At 45.9% G+C, this 16,900-nt stretch overlaps 1 long non-coding RNA gene across 1 annotated transcript; it reads left to right on the top strand.

The window, feature by feature from the left end:
- Window positions 1-1,076: 1,076 nt before the first annotated feature.
- On the top strand, window positions 1,077-15,829 carry LOC139999114 (uncharacterized). The gene is made up of 2 exons (XR_011804196.1): window positions 1,077-1,245; window positions 15,677-15,829. It is a non-coding gene; the product is annotated as an uncharacterized lncRNA (long non-coding RNA).
- The last annotated feature ends 1,071 nt before the right edge of the window (window positions 15,830-16,900 follow it).

Raw genomic sequence — 16,900 nt, 5'->3', positions numbered from 1 at the left:
ATAAAAGTCCATTCCATCTTGGAAGGAGAAGCACAGTGGCGGGGAATCCAACTGTATCCCTTGGAAATCTCCCAGCTGACTCCAGAGGAGGATCAAATCTCTATAATGCAATAAAGCAGACAAATGAAAAAGATTCTGCAATCGAGGTGAAGTCCAAATTTCCTCCATGTCAATGGGAAAGTCACTGGCCTCTAGTCAAAAGCATATTCTGTGCTGACCGGAGAAGTAATGCACAGGATCAGGAGCTGAGCAGATTCGGAAAGATTGCATGATAGGAGAATAAAGGGCTAAACTGATAATCCTATCACGAAAACACAACTTAATCTGGGGCCACGTATGAAAGACTGAATCCAAATTGCAGCAAATTCACCCAATTTGCCTCTATCTGCTCCTCGTGCTGACAGAGGACCGAGCTGATTGCTGCAGTGCACGGCACAGGGTAGTGCCTAATTACCTGCATTACAAGCAAAGTGCACAGTATGTCTTAGGAGACAACATTTTAAAATTTAATCCTCATAAGAGGATTCTGTCAGTCAGAAATCAGGCTTTTCCTCTCCCCTTTAGCAGAAAAATACTTTTGCATGCTGGGGCTGTGTGAGAGCTGCTTGCCCAAGGCTCCCTGTCTCCCTGGGGACTAAACCAAGCTTGAATCCCATTTAGTCACCTTCCTTTTCTATATTTTTTATTCATTTTTATTTTTTTCCCATTCTTTACTTTTGTTTTTGTTTCTCCTAAAGACTCCTCATGGCCTGTTCAAGGCACATGCACAGGAATTAAGCCATTTGGATGCTGAATTAGGATGTGCTCCACAACACAGACTCTGCCGGCACCAACCTGCTCATGGGGCTCTAGCAGGACAGGCAGGGGTTAATCTGTGGCACTTCCATGTGTCCAGATAACAGGGTTATTTGCTTAATAACAGGGTATTTTGGCTATGCCAAGCCCCTGCTGACTGGTGGGGTTCGTTAAACTACTGGCCCTGCTGATGGCAAGTGCCATGGAACACCAAATAAACCTCATCTGTGTCTCTGCTGTGAAGTCATCAGGCAGCAAATAATTGGGAGGAAAAGGGCTGGATGAGGTGAACGTGCAGGGCAGGAGGTGGAAATCGAGGAGGAAACACCGTGTGGTGCTGCAGGGTGCTGGTGCTCCGATGGTGCCGATGCTTGCTAACGGGTGGATGGGAACAATCCAGCCCTGCCTGCTTGTCTGCCACTGTACCTGGCATCCCGTTCAGCAGAAAAGGTTTGAAACCACTTGTAGGGGGGAAACTATATGCTTAAAGATGAATCCTAGCAAAAGATAAGAGCGGGAGAGGCATGCGCAGTGTGATGGTACACGATGTGCTGTGAGCCCTGCTGTCCTTCTGCAGCGTTCAATCTTCGGTGGCACCAGATCTGCCTTCAAAGCTATTCGCAAAGCTTCTGCTGCACTGATGGTGCTGCAAGGATTGAGGAAGGACAAAGACAAAACAGGCTCGAGCCACTCCAGGGTTAGAAGCCACTCAGTAAAAATAAGCTGGAGTACCACTCAGCTCTCCGCTGGAGAGAAGCGGTTCTTGGAAGTGAATGGAGGAAAATAAAGCACCTGTTCATTTGCATGGTACATAGCAGGGAGGCTTTTCAAGAGGAGAGCATTTAGACCCCAGGCTTTATGACAGCAGTGATGGCGTTACCACCTCACTCCGTACGTCTGCAGGATGTTGCTCATGGCAATAGCAGGGCTGTGTCCCGCTTGACCCTAGGACGGGTGCTGGGTGCAGGGACACGCTGCATGTGGCCACGTGCCACCAGGGCAAAGCACAGCTACTGAAAGCACTGCCTTAGTGCTGGGTTTTCACCAAAATGCACCCTAAAATGTTTTTTAATTTTTTTAGATGTGCTCAGTAGAAAGCTCTCCCCAGGGGAAACATCTCACTAGCAGTGCTGCAAGGGGCTGGTGGCTTCTTGTCTAGGATGGGACAATGCTGTGAGCACATGGAGCAGAGCAAAGCGAGTCTCTCCTTGCTACCAAGCTGCCCCAAATTGCCCCAACTTCACCCAAATTGCTTGCCTTTAAGGAGGCAGCAGCACAGCACTTGAGCCAGTCCTGTGCTCAGCACGGGGCAAACATGCCAGCCCTTATAGCAGAAGGTTTTGGAAAAGCTGCGTCTGCTCAAACAGCCCTTACAATTCCATCACAGGGCTGCCAAACCTCCCCTGCTTCCTGAGCTGATCCGACCTCCTTCAGACCATGCCAAGTCTGCACGACAACTGGAACAAGCGTGGAATAAGCCTTGTGTTGGAGCCTTGCTCTGTTGTGCCCTGCTTATTCCAGTGCCCGTGGTGCTCCAGGACAAGGCGAGGAGCTCTCTGCATGCTAGAACCACGGGATATCTTGCTTAGCACATGTGTAACTTGTTAATGGGGTAATGTAAGCATGATTGACTGCAGATGTCGCAGCAGATTTAAGCATTGCGTCTGCATCAGAATTCCTTTAAGGTTGCTAATATAGTAAACCAATTGATTAATTAGCTTGCAAACCATCTGACTTCCCGCTCTTGTGGCGGTATCTGCTGGAATATCAAGTCACTTGACAGTGAGTAGAGAAAGAAATATGTGAGATGCCATGCATACCGCAGGCAGCAGGTTAATTTTTTGACCGGGAAAATAAACATTTCACGTCTGATCAAAAAATGTCTTGTTTGGAGATTGCTGCAGCATAATTAAATGCAGGGAAAGCCAAAAACACAGCTGCCACCTCCTTGCTCCACCACTCACAACAACAGTTTGAGGGCTGGGGGGGAGGGAAGGCAGGCAGGCCAGGTTTTTGGAAGAATTCAACAGGCTTGAGGTCAAGTGTGTACTACCAGAGACTGGAGCCAGATCCTCAGTCATGCTTAGCCTCCTTCTCTTGCTCACTTATGGGAAAAAAAATATAAAAAAAATAATTCAACCCTCCAAACACTTGTTCAGCACAGGCCCTTTATCCTTGCAGCACGGAGATCTCCCAGGACCTTCGCTGGTGCTGCTGGGGAGCTCTGCCCACATCCTGCTGCTGCGAATGCCCTTTACTGGGGGGGGGCTCCTGGCTGTGGGGCAGGGCAGCAGCTTGTTTAAATAAAGATATTTGCTCAGAGGAAGCTTATTAATTCTCACTCAGTGTCAGTAGCAGCGGAGAAACGGTGTGACAGAGAAGTTCAAACGCGGGGGAAATGCAGTCAACCCATAAACAGGAAAGGAAAAAAAAAGCCCAGCTCCCAAGGCATGTCCTGCTCTTAATCACCATGCGCTCAGCCACCCCCATACCCCTGTGCTCTACCTATTGGAGACAGCGAGGGTTTTGGTGGCTTGTCCTTGGCTGAGCCTTTGCCCCCCATCAGCGGACTGACTCGTAGGTATCTGCATTGGCAGCAGCATCCCTGCCAGCAGAACATTTCCAGTTTCCAGCTCGGTGCCATAGAGGAGTTGGTTTTGTGCCATCACACTTCAGGGATGGTCATCGTGGTGGTTGCAGGAAGGTGGGTGCTTGCTGCTTGTGCCATCTCAGGGGGACGGACCCCTTCCATATAGTGCCCAAAGAAAGCTTTTTGTTGGGCTCTGGCACCGTAATGCATGGCAATGGCTGCTCAAACTCTCTTCTGGTTGGATTGCTGGGATTTTGAGAGATTTTGTGCAGTTATCTATTTTAGGAACAAATGCATTGAATTCAGCCCTGCGTGAGGGCTGTAATTTTAGTAGATTTGGGGGCATCATGACAGAGAAGTGAAAGCCAGGGTAATAAGTTTTCTAGCAGATTTTGCACACACATTGCTCTTTTTTTTTTTTTTGCAAATGCCCCCCACCAATGGCACCATTGGATGGGATCAAGCATTGAGCCAGAGAATCAGGTGGGGACAGGGCAGGATGCATTTCACCACGCAGTTACAGACCCTCTTCTCCCCATCCCACCGGCTTCATGAGGGTGTCTGGAAGGAAACGGTGGTGTGAAAGGAGCAGGGATGGGGTGGACGAGGCTGAGGGCTGCTGGCAGAGGAGCTGGAGGGCTGAGTCATGGCCCCACGCCGTGCCAGCACTGCCCGCGCCGCTGACTTCAGCGCCTGAGAGAGTTCTCCGTGTTTCTCCCTCTTCCCTTTCGGCACAGGAATCGTTACTCATTCCGCACACAATGCCAGGTATGTTGTATTGTGGAACGGGCAAGGACAGGGAGCAACTGGGCATGGGAATTTAATTGATTGGAGCTCTGGATTTCCTACATGACTTCAAATTATAACAATCCGAGATATTAAGATTTTGGCACTGGGACTGTTTTGGAGGATAATTTTGTGCTATGATCTAATTTTTGGGATCTGCACGTAGTGCCAAATCTCCATGGCTTTCCTGTCTCCCTCGAGAGCAGCTCAGCTACAGGTTCCTTAACTCTTCATCCCCCATCCAGTTCTGGCTTTTTTCTCTTTCTATCACCTTTGACGCATTGAGGCTCTATGCAAACTGAGATGTCAGACTCTTCATCTGAAGTCCTTATCACTGCAGTCCACGAGGAAAAAAAGAAAACAAAGTGGGACGGAGTTGGCTTCTTTTGAATTCCAGCCACCATTATGCTGTAAGTTAAATAACTGATGCCAGCATCAGGGTTTTATGGATGTACACACCCAAAAAACCACCTCCAGCTTTATCACTGGCTGAAGAGCCTTTTTCCTCAGTACTTACTAGAACAAATGCGCAGGTCAGGAGGATTGCCAAGTCCCAGGGCTAATGTCCCCTGTGAATGAGGCCCTTGTAAAATGGAGATACAAGAAGCAGGATCCTCCCAGGGTGGAAGGATACCTTGCTGGTATCCTGCACAGGCAAAAAAAAAAAAGCTCGACAGGCACAAAGCATGGGCCTGAGGATGCAGGGGAATATTTCTCACTGCCATCCCTGCAACATACAGCAAACCACGCTCTCTTTCAGCCAGGCTGTGCTCGCAGATAGCAATTCTTGCTCTTCCAAGTCTCTCCCAGCTAAAATTGCTCTGGATATTATCTCTGCTGTGATTCACCCCTTCACACCAAACTTAATTTTTCTGAGAGGCTGTTTCACTTTCGATGACTAAGTGGAGGCTTTGTGCTTACCCGCACCGGTGAGTCTCAGAGGCAGCTGAGTGACAAGTGGTGGAGGAGCCACTGTTTTCCACTGTGTGTGATATCATTAGGAGCAGTCAGTAACATTGCTGCAGTGCTGAGACACAGAGGATCTGCACACCCAAGCCCAAAAGAAGAGAAATTGGGATAGGGAATTCAGTGGTTTTCCTCCTGATACTTAGGAGGGGCTGGCATTGCCGTAATGCTGTCGTATTTCAGTATATAGCCTGTATTGTATAAGATGGCCCCATCATCAGATCACCAAAGCTGATTATTCAATATTGGAATCAATGGCTGTTAATGTCTATGGGAATCAGAAATGGTTTGTAAATGGCTCATGAGCAAAGAGGAGCCATAACAGCACAGAGATCTCCAGGTGGTCTGCAAGCCCTTTGGGAAAAGTCCAGTTTCAAACACACAGGGCAAGCAGGTCTGCCTTACATCTCCAAAAAGCCAGGTGTATAGGCTGTAAATTTTAAAGTTTGGGCTTTGATTTTGGGCATCTCGATTTTGGGACATGTTCCTTCGTATTCTCCCCAAACACGCAGCTTCTAGGAGCAGAAGCCCCTTTGCAGGTGCCTCCATCCCTGCAGGGTGGAGCAGAGCAACAGCCTTACCTCAGCCCTGGTCTCAGCCTGTGCTTGGGGCCACTCACTGCAGCATCCTGAGTGCAGCAGCACGGTGACAGCACCTGCCCGCACAGCCCAAGCTTTCTTAGCTAAGTTTATTCTCATTTCCTGATAGAGCAAACCATCCCCCTCAGGCTTGCTGCTAGAAAAAAAAAAAAATCAATCAAACACTAAAAACATGTTAAAATAAACAACACGCACCGAGAATCTGTTTTCCCTTGTTTCCCTTGGTAGGAAGTCAGCAGGGCTTTGATGTGGGGATGCACATTTGATGCCAGCGTTACTGACAGACAGGCCTCGGAAGGCTCCGAGGGAGGGTTTGAGTTCACACAAACACTCCCACGTTCGCATACTTCTCCGCAAGGGCGTCCAAGCGCCCGGAATTGCCTGAGTCTGCAAATCCCAGAGCCTTGGGCCTCGCAGGAGCAGGGTCCCGCAGGCACCTGCTCTGAGCCACTGCTGCAGCAGGCCCTGTGCAATTCCTCATTTTTTTCCCCTCTGGTTCCTCTTCTGGCTGGAGATTAGAGCAAATGGCATTGAGGAGCTAAGCAGAGTCCCTCCCCGAGGCATGGGGGATGCCTGGGGAAAGGCTGGGTTTCCAGGGAATTGATGTGAACCTTTGTAGAAATTCAGGTGAGCAAAAAAGCCCAGGAGCATGCAGGGACTTTAACACAGCCTGAGACAGCAGCGGATTTCCAACTTGTGATCTCCTGAGCAGGCTTGCAGCCACTCCCAGGAAATATCACGGTCACCTACAGCGACGTTCAAAGCTCTGAGAAGAAATCTCTTGCTTTTGTCTTTACCTGGTGCTCGGGGCTGCTGCAGCTGTGGGGTTTGCTGTCGCTCCATGCTTAGAAACATCCTGGTGGTTAGCAGGGTGCCGCACTCCTCAGTGCTGCTGGAAATCCTGCTCTAAAAGTTGTTGTCCACGTAAAGTGACTTCAACCAGGATGATTTTTGACCCTAAGAGCTTCAGGAACCCTGTGCCCATCCCTGTGGTTGCCAGCCTCCAGGGTCTGCAAACAACCAAGTTCTCCAAACTCTTGGAAAACAAAAAAAGCTACAGTCATCTTAATATAAGACAAGCAGGGCCCTTCACACGTGGGTGGCACATTTGTTTTTGTGAGGGAAGCTTTTGTGCCTGATTCAGCAGGGTTGGGCTGGAAGCAGCCCACCTTTTGGTTCTGGGGCTTTTCAAACAACATCCCCTCGTACCAATCTGCTGCTTGACCACAGTGATGGTTTCTGTTGACACCAGATGGTTTTCATATAACTTCATATTTTTGTCCCGAAATAATAACTTTGCCAATTGTGAATGAATTAAATTGTCTCAGCCCTCACTTTCCCACCAATTACAGTGAATTATGAACAACCTGAATAAGAGAATCTCCCTTCTCCTTATTGGTACTAGAAGATATATTTCCTTGTGGCCAGCTCTATATTATTTGACTGATTTATAGAGCCATAACTTATGGAATTAGAGGTGATCTTTTTTTCAGAGCTTTACCTCAAAGTAGTTTCTTTTTTCTTTGAAATCATGTGGAAAATGAAGATGATAGATTTTCCCTCCATATATTTTCAGCCCTCTCATAATAATTTGAATCTGCCTAGAAGCTTTCTAGTCTGTATTCTTGCCCTACATTAACTCAGGAACTCGCCATTCCAAACACACTTCTAAGCTGAAATGGACTTTAAATTTTCTAAAATATTGATCAACCTTTAACCCTGCAGAGAGCCAGTATGAGTCTTAGGAACCTCTTAATAAATTCAGGCATATGGTAATTTCCTTTCCATGGAAAGCCAACCCCCAGAATCAGGTTTTATACTAAGATCAGTTTATCACAATTTATCAGCAGAATCACCTGGGAATGCATTGCTGTTACTAAAATATTTTGGGGGAGTCAAACTTCCTCTGGACACAGGAAAAAACTTGAAATATTTACCCTTTTTTGAACAGAACTGGCACAATTTTTAAAAGCATTGTGGCATAAATGATGGAAAATTTTAAGACTGTTCTTGTGTTGTGATGTTGCTATGGCTGGCCAGAAGTGGAAACATGGGTGTCAGAATGCCTCCTCCTCCCGAGGTGCAGGTTTCTCATCAGTCTGATTGAAGTTTATGGGGTGTCCATGGTTGAGCTGAGTTCGGAGGGTTATTTTAGCAGGACAAAGATGCCAACTCTTCTACGCTTATCGGAACCTAAGGCAGCGTCTCAGATTTCTGCAGAACAAATCTCTACTTGGAATTGTTGACAACATTAAAAAAGAAAAGCAGCCTTGTACTTCAGAAGTTATTCTGGGATTGAAAAAATCCAAGAGATTTAGAGATTTAAAAAATGTTCTCTAAAGAAAACAGGTCCTTTGGCTTCCTCTTCTAAAGGCTGCTAATCTACTGGAGGAGATGGCTATGCAAAATTTTGCTGCTGTTGGGCTGGAGTTCAGTTAGATTTTTTTTATTTTTTATTTTTTTGGAAAGTTATTTTTTCTGGTAATATCTAATACAATGAAAACCTGACAGTGAAGATACCTCTGCCTGGCCCACCTGCAAATGATGTCATGGAATTTCTCTGTTCCCTAAGCGCTGCCCAGCCAAATGTCTCATTAGAAAGGGGGGAGGGAAGTATTTGTTGTGAAATAACAAAAAGAGAATATTTAATAGGTCAGGCTTGCAGAAATGCCTCCAGACAAGCTGGGCCAGTCAGGGTCAGTTCAGTCTCTCAGGGCACGAGGCGTTAGTAATATTTTCCACGGGCTAAGTACAACAGAAAATTTGCTCTGGGTGTTCCTCCAATACCTGTGCTGCCGACAATGATTTTTTTTGAAATCTTGGTATGAAACAGTATTTGCTGTTGGAGCCCTTCAAACTGGGTTATGAAAAATCAGTGGCACTTCGCCACTCTTCAGTTTATTCCATTCTCTGGATCCCATTTTCCTTGACCCAACTGTTACCTCTCTGCTCAGCCCTCCCTTGCTCTAACCAATACCCCGTTGGGTGATGCTTGTGCATTGCTGGGGGTTTGGGTATGAGCACATACAACCTTCTTCTTCCACCCAGCAGAAGTTTTAAATAGAAGTTTGGCTTCAAAGAGAGCTCTTTGATTATTGAGCTCTCTTTACTCAGTCCCACCATCGGCTGGTTCAGGGAGCACTCACACCCTGCAGCATCTCAGGGAGTGACCCCCATGGCCAGGAGAAGCACTGGTGGGACATGGCTCACCAGAACTTCACAGCCCATCCCCTCTAGCACAGCCACCTCCAGGGCTACCAACTGCGAATGGGGTCCCGGAGCCCATGATGACTTCTGGACCGGTGCCACTCAGGCACTTTAAGTTTCTCAGGCTCACATTCTCCTGCCATCTGCAGATGATTATTGCAAAGCTCAGAGTCCACTGGCTCCCGAACAGCATGGTCCAGTTATCCCAGTAGGCTAATTCAATGCGGTGTGTGCTGGGGAGGGTGGGGGAGCACTGGTGTTATTCATCCCGTGAACGAAAGGTGCTTGACTCGGGTTTGTTTCAATGGCTCAGTAACCACAGGCTAATATTATTAACTGGTGTTCAGCAGCACGCCAAAAATCCAGCCCTGTTGTGAGAGGAAAAAAGGAATAAAGCACTTGAGAATCCAATATCTTTGGTGCTAATTTTAGGCATGTATGCTGGCACGGCGAGCTTGTTTCATCCACTCAAATCTGGTGCACTGCCACAGAGTCAGATTTACAGACTATTAGTGTCTCAAATAGCACTTCATGTGCAAGAAGTGAGGGGAAAAACACTGGGTCCCTCATCTTTGAGGGGTTTGAGCTGAGCTATGCAAACAAAGATACTTCAGCTATGGAGTTATTTACAGGTTGGCTCATAAAAGTCTTAGTGACAGATTTAAACGAATTAATTTTTCTATGGCTTTCGTTTGCTGTCATCCCTTCTTTCCCCTCTAGCTATTACATGTAATTACAGGAAATCTTAGTATATCACATCTTCAAAAAGACACAATGAAAAGCAATAGCAAAGATATTCATTTCTTCCTTCTTTATTATTTTTCTTGGATGGGATGGCCGGGAGTGGCCAAGCCTTTCCTCGCAGCACCTCTGAGTGCGGCTCACATCGCCCAGCACAGACACCCCGAGCACTCCTCACCTCTCACTCAGTGCCTATGAGATCTGGCAGCACTGCAGCAATTACTTAGCGCTCTCTTGGCCTTTGGAACCACTTTAATGATTATGTGAGACACCCACTGTAAGCAGTCTAAGTGTGACTTTTTTTTTTTTTAAGCATTAAGGAAGGAGTGTAAATGTAAGTCTCACAAAGCTCTGTGTTTGCTTGGACCAGTGGACCAAAACAATTGTTTTGGTCATGCTTGCATCTATGCAGCAAAGCTCAGATGCACCAGCTTCCTTATGAGCCCATCATTAACTCAGGAGGAAAGATATGGCCATGCCTGCAAACAGCTCCCAAAATGATGTGCTTGAGGCTGCAGCTTCAGTGCACACAGAAGGGGAAAAAACCCATGGCTGGGATCTGCCTTGAGCAGCTCACCATGCCACCGAGCCCACCTTCACCCAGCTGGAACACCTCTGCTTCCACCCTGAAGCCATGGGCCAGCATCACTTCCAGGGATCTGCCCCATTACCATGAGGGTTTCACTCTGCAGCTCACACCATCATCTCTGCAGTGAGTTTGGCTTTAGCTACATTTTCCAGCAAGTCAGAAGGACCTGTGAGTAGCTAAACATCCTTTAAGACAAAAGAATACGCCTCTGAAAGTACAGCTGATACAGAGCTACTGTATTCTTTCCCAAAGCTCCACTATCCGATTTACATGTATATTACCTGAGTTTTGAAAAAATATATAAAACTAGAGTAAGAGAGAAAGGCAATTAAGTAATGGAGATGGTGGACATAGCTGAATAAAAAGAGAGGGAGAAAAAAGCACTGCTAGTTTGGTTGCCTTCAAAGAAAGAAATTTGCTTTTTAAATGGAAAAAAAAGTTTCCACTGGAACCTGGGCAGAAAGTCAGAATCAAACAGATATAATTCGAGACACAGTCCCAAATGAGGGCTTACATTTCTGATCCTTTTTTTTTTTTTTCTAAATGATCGTTCTTTTACATACTGTCAGGAAAATCTCCTGAATAAATAAATACTGCTGGAGGTTAACTTGTTATGAAAAAATCCTTTCTTTTTTTCCTAACAGAGGCAAATCAAATGATAATGGCCTTGTCTATGAAGGGAACATACATGTAATAACGTTTACCTGCAAAGAAGGCATTCCCACTTAAACAAAGGCACTGGCATAGATGTGTGGAACAGAAACTTGACTTAAACCAAAACTAGGTCCAAATTCCTCATCTGTGTCAAGGACTTTGGGGCTGCAGACACGTGCACAGGGGATCACTGCTACACACCACTCAGCCAGATCCAACACCTCTGCTCATCACAGAAGCTGTGCTTACACCTTCCATTCAGCCTCCCATATTTTTAACACCATATAAATCGCATTGAAACCTATCAATATCACTGTTCCAAAATCCCCTTAATCCTCAAAGTAAATACAACCACAATGTTTTAAACACTTTTGTTAATCCCTGCTGGAGAATAATAAATCACTTGTTGGATGAAACTTTATCTTTTAGACATCGACAGACACGTCCCTGACATGAAATGCCCGAAGTGATATTGGATTATGTGGAGGAAGTCAGACGAAAACTTTGACTGTTAAATCACAGATTTAGACATTTTTCTGATCTGCAGATGAAGGCTGAGTTACTGCCAAGTGATGGAGGTCCTACTTTGCTGATCGACACAAGTGCAGATGAAACATTTCAGGTAGCCCAGAATGAGTTTATGACCCTGAAGCATTTGGCTAATCCCCAGCATAGGCTGTTTTACCAGGCTCTGCTTCCCCACAAGGGTGCCTGGTCATGAACCTTGGAGACACTAACATGAGCTCTGGAAAACAATCCCCTTCCACTGAGAAAAAGCCTGGGATATAAAAAAACAAAACAAAACAAAACAAAACAAAACAAAACAAAACAAAACAAAACAAACCAACCAACCAACCAAACAAACAAAAACAAACAAACAAACAGACAAAAAACTCTGTTTCCCCTGAACAAAGGGACCAAAAAAGCCCCCAGAAGCCAGCAGCAACCAGAAGACATTTTGTAGGAACATCATTTGTGCATCCCATATAGCGAGAGCTTGTGGCTGAGCGTGGAAAGAGAAAGCACTGAAAGAAAAGGAAGAGAAGATGAGAAAAAACAGAGACATGCATCCACTGGGTGGACATGGCTGATTTTCACCTATGGCAATGTCTCTCATTGCCTGCTTGAGGGCCATCAACTGCAGCGAGATGGATAAGGGTGGCAACATGGGGCAAATCCGCTGCACATTGAATTTTTCCTTTCCTCAGTTGTTTGCTGGCTGCCAGATATAACCAAACTTCCCTTGAATTGGGCTCCTATAGTAATAATCCTACATTTATTTACTGCCATATTCTGGGAGTTTATAATCCATAAAAGCAGCACAAACAACAGCACTGATAACAACTCAACCATCTCTCAGATGGGGCCAGTGTGGGAGTGAGCTGGGACCGTGCATCGCAGAGGGGAATTCAGCTTCTTCCATGGGGGAGACAATTTAGGGGGGACAAACAGTAACTACATGCAGAGGATTCTATACAGGTCACACTCATGTCCAGCTAATGTAAAATTTTGCATCTTTTGAGTGCGATTTTCAGCCTATTTCCTTAGAAAATCAGGCTGAAGAGGACAAGGGAAAACTTTCTGCACAGCCCAAGGCTTGTACTGCACTTTTTGGTTACCTGAGCTTCTCACGGCACAGTGATGCCGAAGCCGGATGAACCTTACTGTCTTTAATAAGATCACTGGAAATGTGGAGATGCTGGTCTGAACCCAACTGGAAATCTTAAATTAGGGAGAGAATATGGCTTAGGTGTTTTGGAAGTGTGGACATGTGTCAGTGAAACACTATCCCCCCGCGCATGCTAAACTTGCTTGGGCTTGTTTGTTCTGCAACACCTTCCGAGCCCTGTATGGTTATAATTTAGCTTGCATTTTTTTAACCTAAAAAAAGGGTAAAGTGAGAAAACAGAGGCGGGGGGGAAAAAAAGTGATTTTTAAATCAACTGTCACTTCTGGCAAGGCTGAGGATCCCAGCAAGGTATTTGTTTATTATCAGGTATTTCCTCAGGATCAAATCCAGAGGAGAGAAGTCTGGTACTAGTTAAAGTCTGTTTAAAATCCTTCTTGAAAAGAGATTTATGCGAGGAAATTACCTAACCTCAGGACAGAGGCTTAGTCAGAGGCAGCGCGGCTCTGCCGTGCGCATTGTTGGTTGCAGCGCTGGGTTTTTTTTTAGCCCCACCGAAGGCACCCAGTGAGAACAGCGGCAGATTTTCGCTCACATAACGGGATCAAAGCTCCCAATTGTTTCGAAGGAAATGACACAGCAGGAGGAGCGTGGCGGGCGCTGCCGCTCGCTCCCAGCCTCCGCGAGCACGAGGTGGCCGCTCCCCATGGCACCGAGGGGGGATGGATTCGGGCGAGGGGCACATGGGTGTTCCACTCTGGTGGCCCCACTGCTCATCCCCTTTGTGAGCAGAATGGGATGCTTTCCCTGGGATGCTCCCTGGGATGCTTTCCTTTCTCTCTGTAGAGGGAAGAGGTGATGCACAGCTTTGGTGTGGTGGCACAGAGGGACAGTAGAAGGGCAGCCCTGGCTGTGGTCAAACATCCCAGCAGGTCACTGGGGGGGGGGTTCCAGATTAATCAACCACCTCCTGTGCCCCCAGTGAGTGAAACTGCACGGATAAAGCAATGTATTTAAGATTTAAGGGAAGAGAAATACAACACGACTCAGCAACCGGCAGCAGAGGGTATGTGTAAGGACCGCTACAGGCACTGGATTTGAAGCACAAAGGATGGAAAAGACCTATTAGTTCATCCCTGCCACTTCCCTGCCAACAGCCAGTCGGATGCATTTCATTGTCTCAAGTGATGGGACTTCCACTGTTTCTTTGGGAACAAAGTTCCCATCCGCAGCTCGCCTCCGGGACGCTTCACCCCACGGTCAGGGCAAGCCGCTGCATAGCACGTGGCCAGGGTTGGGATGAGGTTTTGGAGGCAAAACACCGACTGAGCAGGTTGATATATTATTTTTTCAAGGTCACCACTAAAATTTCTGGCAGGCTTATCCCCCGGCTGGGAAATTTTACTGTTCTTGCAGAAAACAACCAATATTTTTTATTCTGGTGCCCAGCTCTTTGCTGTTTGTGTTGGTTTAACTTCACTGACCCTAAAACGCAGAAGTAGAGTAGCGCAGTGTTGAATCGGATCCAGATATGGATATGAATTATGTGTGTAATACAGTAAATTATTGTGAAACAAACATTCAGCAAGTATCCTGTATGGAAACTCTTTCTTCTTTCATCTTCATTGATCATTGACGTATCTGCTGACAGAGCGTGGTTATGCCGGCAGCCTATGATCACTCCGAAATGTCTCAGAAATATGTCTCCATGCAGTTAAGGTTTTCCGCTGTTAAGAAATATCTTAATGCTAAAGGTTTGTTTACAAGGGGTGGCTGTTTCCACTTGACGGAGCATTAAAAAAGTTGTTTTTTCCAACCACTAAGTAGATCTAAACATTAAGTGTTTCTTAAGTTAGGTTTCCAGCTCCTAGACTGCTATAAACATTAACTTTCATTGGTTTAAAACAAAACAAAACACAAAAGTCACTGCTTTCACTTACCCTCTCCTTGTGTTGAAAAAAGAAAAAAAAAGTATTTTTAAAATTATTTTTATATATATGTGCCACCCCCACCATAGCCCACAGGCGGTGAACGCTAGCTGAGGGCTCCAGACAGTGCGGGATGGATGGACGAGAACTGTGCTCTGCAGGGTCTGTCCCTAGCTTTTACACCAGTTGTTCTTCCAAGAAAAAAATCATTTTCTAAACTGAGCTTGAGAATAATGGGGCTAAGGTGCTGGAAAACTAAAGAGAGGTTGGTGCAACCTCCCTGACCTCAATTAGCCACTCCTGCCACATGCCCCAGATAATATCTAAAGGTACCACATATCTAAATATCTAAATACCACCACATCAGGCCAGATTGTAAAACTGTCCTTGGGGTGGTGACTGCCAGAATCACCTCGTCCTCAGGGACAGACAGGTGGGCCCCTGGAAATGGGGGGCTCCTCTGCGGGCTTTTACCATCATCTGAAAGCAGGCAACCAAAACTGGTGATTTCTGTTTGAAAACATAGGCTGCTGTATCATTATATGTTTCCAATTAGATCACTGGAAATGAATGATCAATAGTAAAATAATTGCTGTTTTGGAATGGAAAACCCAGTGTCTGGAAAACACTGCTGAAATATAAAAACACAGCTTCCATCGGCTGCAGGCAGTGCCACTAACCGCGCCGGCAGCTGAACACGCCCACTGGTACCACAAAATAGACTCTTATTCATACGCAGGTTTTATTTACTACAATATTTTTCCAATCTCTGTAAAATTAAGGAAGTTTGGGTGTTGGCGGGGATTAATTCATGACTTGAGCGCCCTGAACCTCCGATGAACCCTGCATGGGCTGGAACTCATTGCGGCTGCAATATCTGAATGATTAAATTTGGGCTGCTAAGTGTTCAGAGATGCCTTTCCTCATCCAGGAAGCGAGAGCCACTTTCTGAGGGCTTCACCTGGGGCTCGAGTTACAATAAATCTGCTGTGAAAACTCGCAGCAGTAGATCAAAACCCTGCTGAGGCCATGACACAGCGCAGCGCCTGCAACGTCCTCCTGCGCTGGCTCCGATTCTGGGCTGGGTCTGTCTGCACCACTGCTGGGTGGGCTGCTGATGCATGGATGCCACATCAGCAATTTGTGAGCTAGATCCTGAAAATTATTTTTTTATTTTTATTTTTTCCTTTCTAGTGTATCCTCTCTTCCTTTATGGAAAATCTGGGAGCTGGAAGCTGTCAATGATTTGAGCCGAAGTCATAAAACTCCTTTAAATGAGGAAGAGGACATGTTGGGGGTAACCTGTACATTCTTATTCAAATGCCACGTTAAATTTCTTTGCTCTAAGCAGGTTATTCTTATTCAAAATGGCAAATCTTGGACTATCAGAAAAGTTCTGGGCACTTAGGAATGACTCAGAAGTGGAACTGCAGTTCTTCTGTCTCTGACACAGAGGAAGGAGAGATGGCCATCGGCTGCTGAACCCATGGTGTGGTTGAAATGTCAGAATTAAGAGATTTTTAACAGAAAATCTGAAAGCAAAAACATGTTTTGCTTCTCAGTTGTTGTTATATTTAAAGGTACTTTTAATGAAAAAATTGCATGGAACTTTTCTTGATTAAAAGGAAAGCTTCTTATATCTCCCAAGTTCTTCAAGTGGAAATTGTAGATACACTCTCATGTTAGCCAAAAATCTAAAAGCATTTCACTACGATTAAGCAATAAGCATCTGTCATTCTTCTCTGCAGTCACTTCTCTGTTTCCCTTATTATGTTGCTCATTTAAATGCGACCACAACATCCAAGTTTCCTATCATCAGAGTTTATTCTGGTCTTTCTCATTTCCCTCTCTCATCATTGAGTGATCTTCATTTATTTTATAACTCTTTGGCCGCTCAGAGCTGCTGGAGGAAACACCACGCAGCAAAGCACGCAAGTGGGAAGCAGAGAGCGAGAAGAATTCAACAGCATCCCAAAATCCTCTTCCTCTAATATTTTTCCTGATAGAAAGGAGCTGAAAGGCAGGAGCATGGTGCTGAAGTCGGCACGGTTTGGCTGGGTTAATTCCCTGCCTGAGCAGGTGCGGGCAAGGCCACCAGCACGGCTGCTCCGGCTTGTTTTAGCAAAGCACAATGCACGGAAGCTAGCGAAAGTTTATCACCAGCCCCTGAAGCAGGGATGGCCACAAGGAGACAACGCACGTTCCTGCACTGAGCAGAATATAGACTTATAAATGGCACATTTCAGAGATGGGAACAGGATATGTTTTTCCCATGGTTTGGGAACAATGTGAATACTTTCTCACACGCTGTTGGTGAAGTATTTTGGCACACCTGTGCATTTCAAGATCGCTGTTATCCTCCAAGGTCTCCCAGTCAGCTGTTAAGGACTCTTTTCCTCTCTAAGAACATGGATTGAT

This window comes from Anas platyrhynchos, chromosome 19 (assembly GCF_047663525.1).
Source record: "Anas platyrhynchos isolate ZD024472 breed Pekin duck chromosome 19, IASCAAS_PekinDuck_T2T, whole genome shotgun sequence".
In the NCBI taxonomy this organism is placed as follows: domain Eukaryota; kingdom Metazoa; phylum Chordata; class Aves; order Anseriformes; family Anatidae; genus Anas; species Anas platyrhynchos.
Note: the sequence above shows the minus strand (reverse complement) of the source record. Positions and strands in the feature narration are given on the sequence as shown.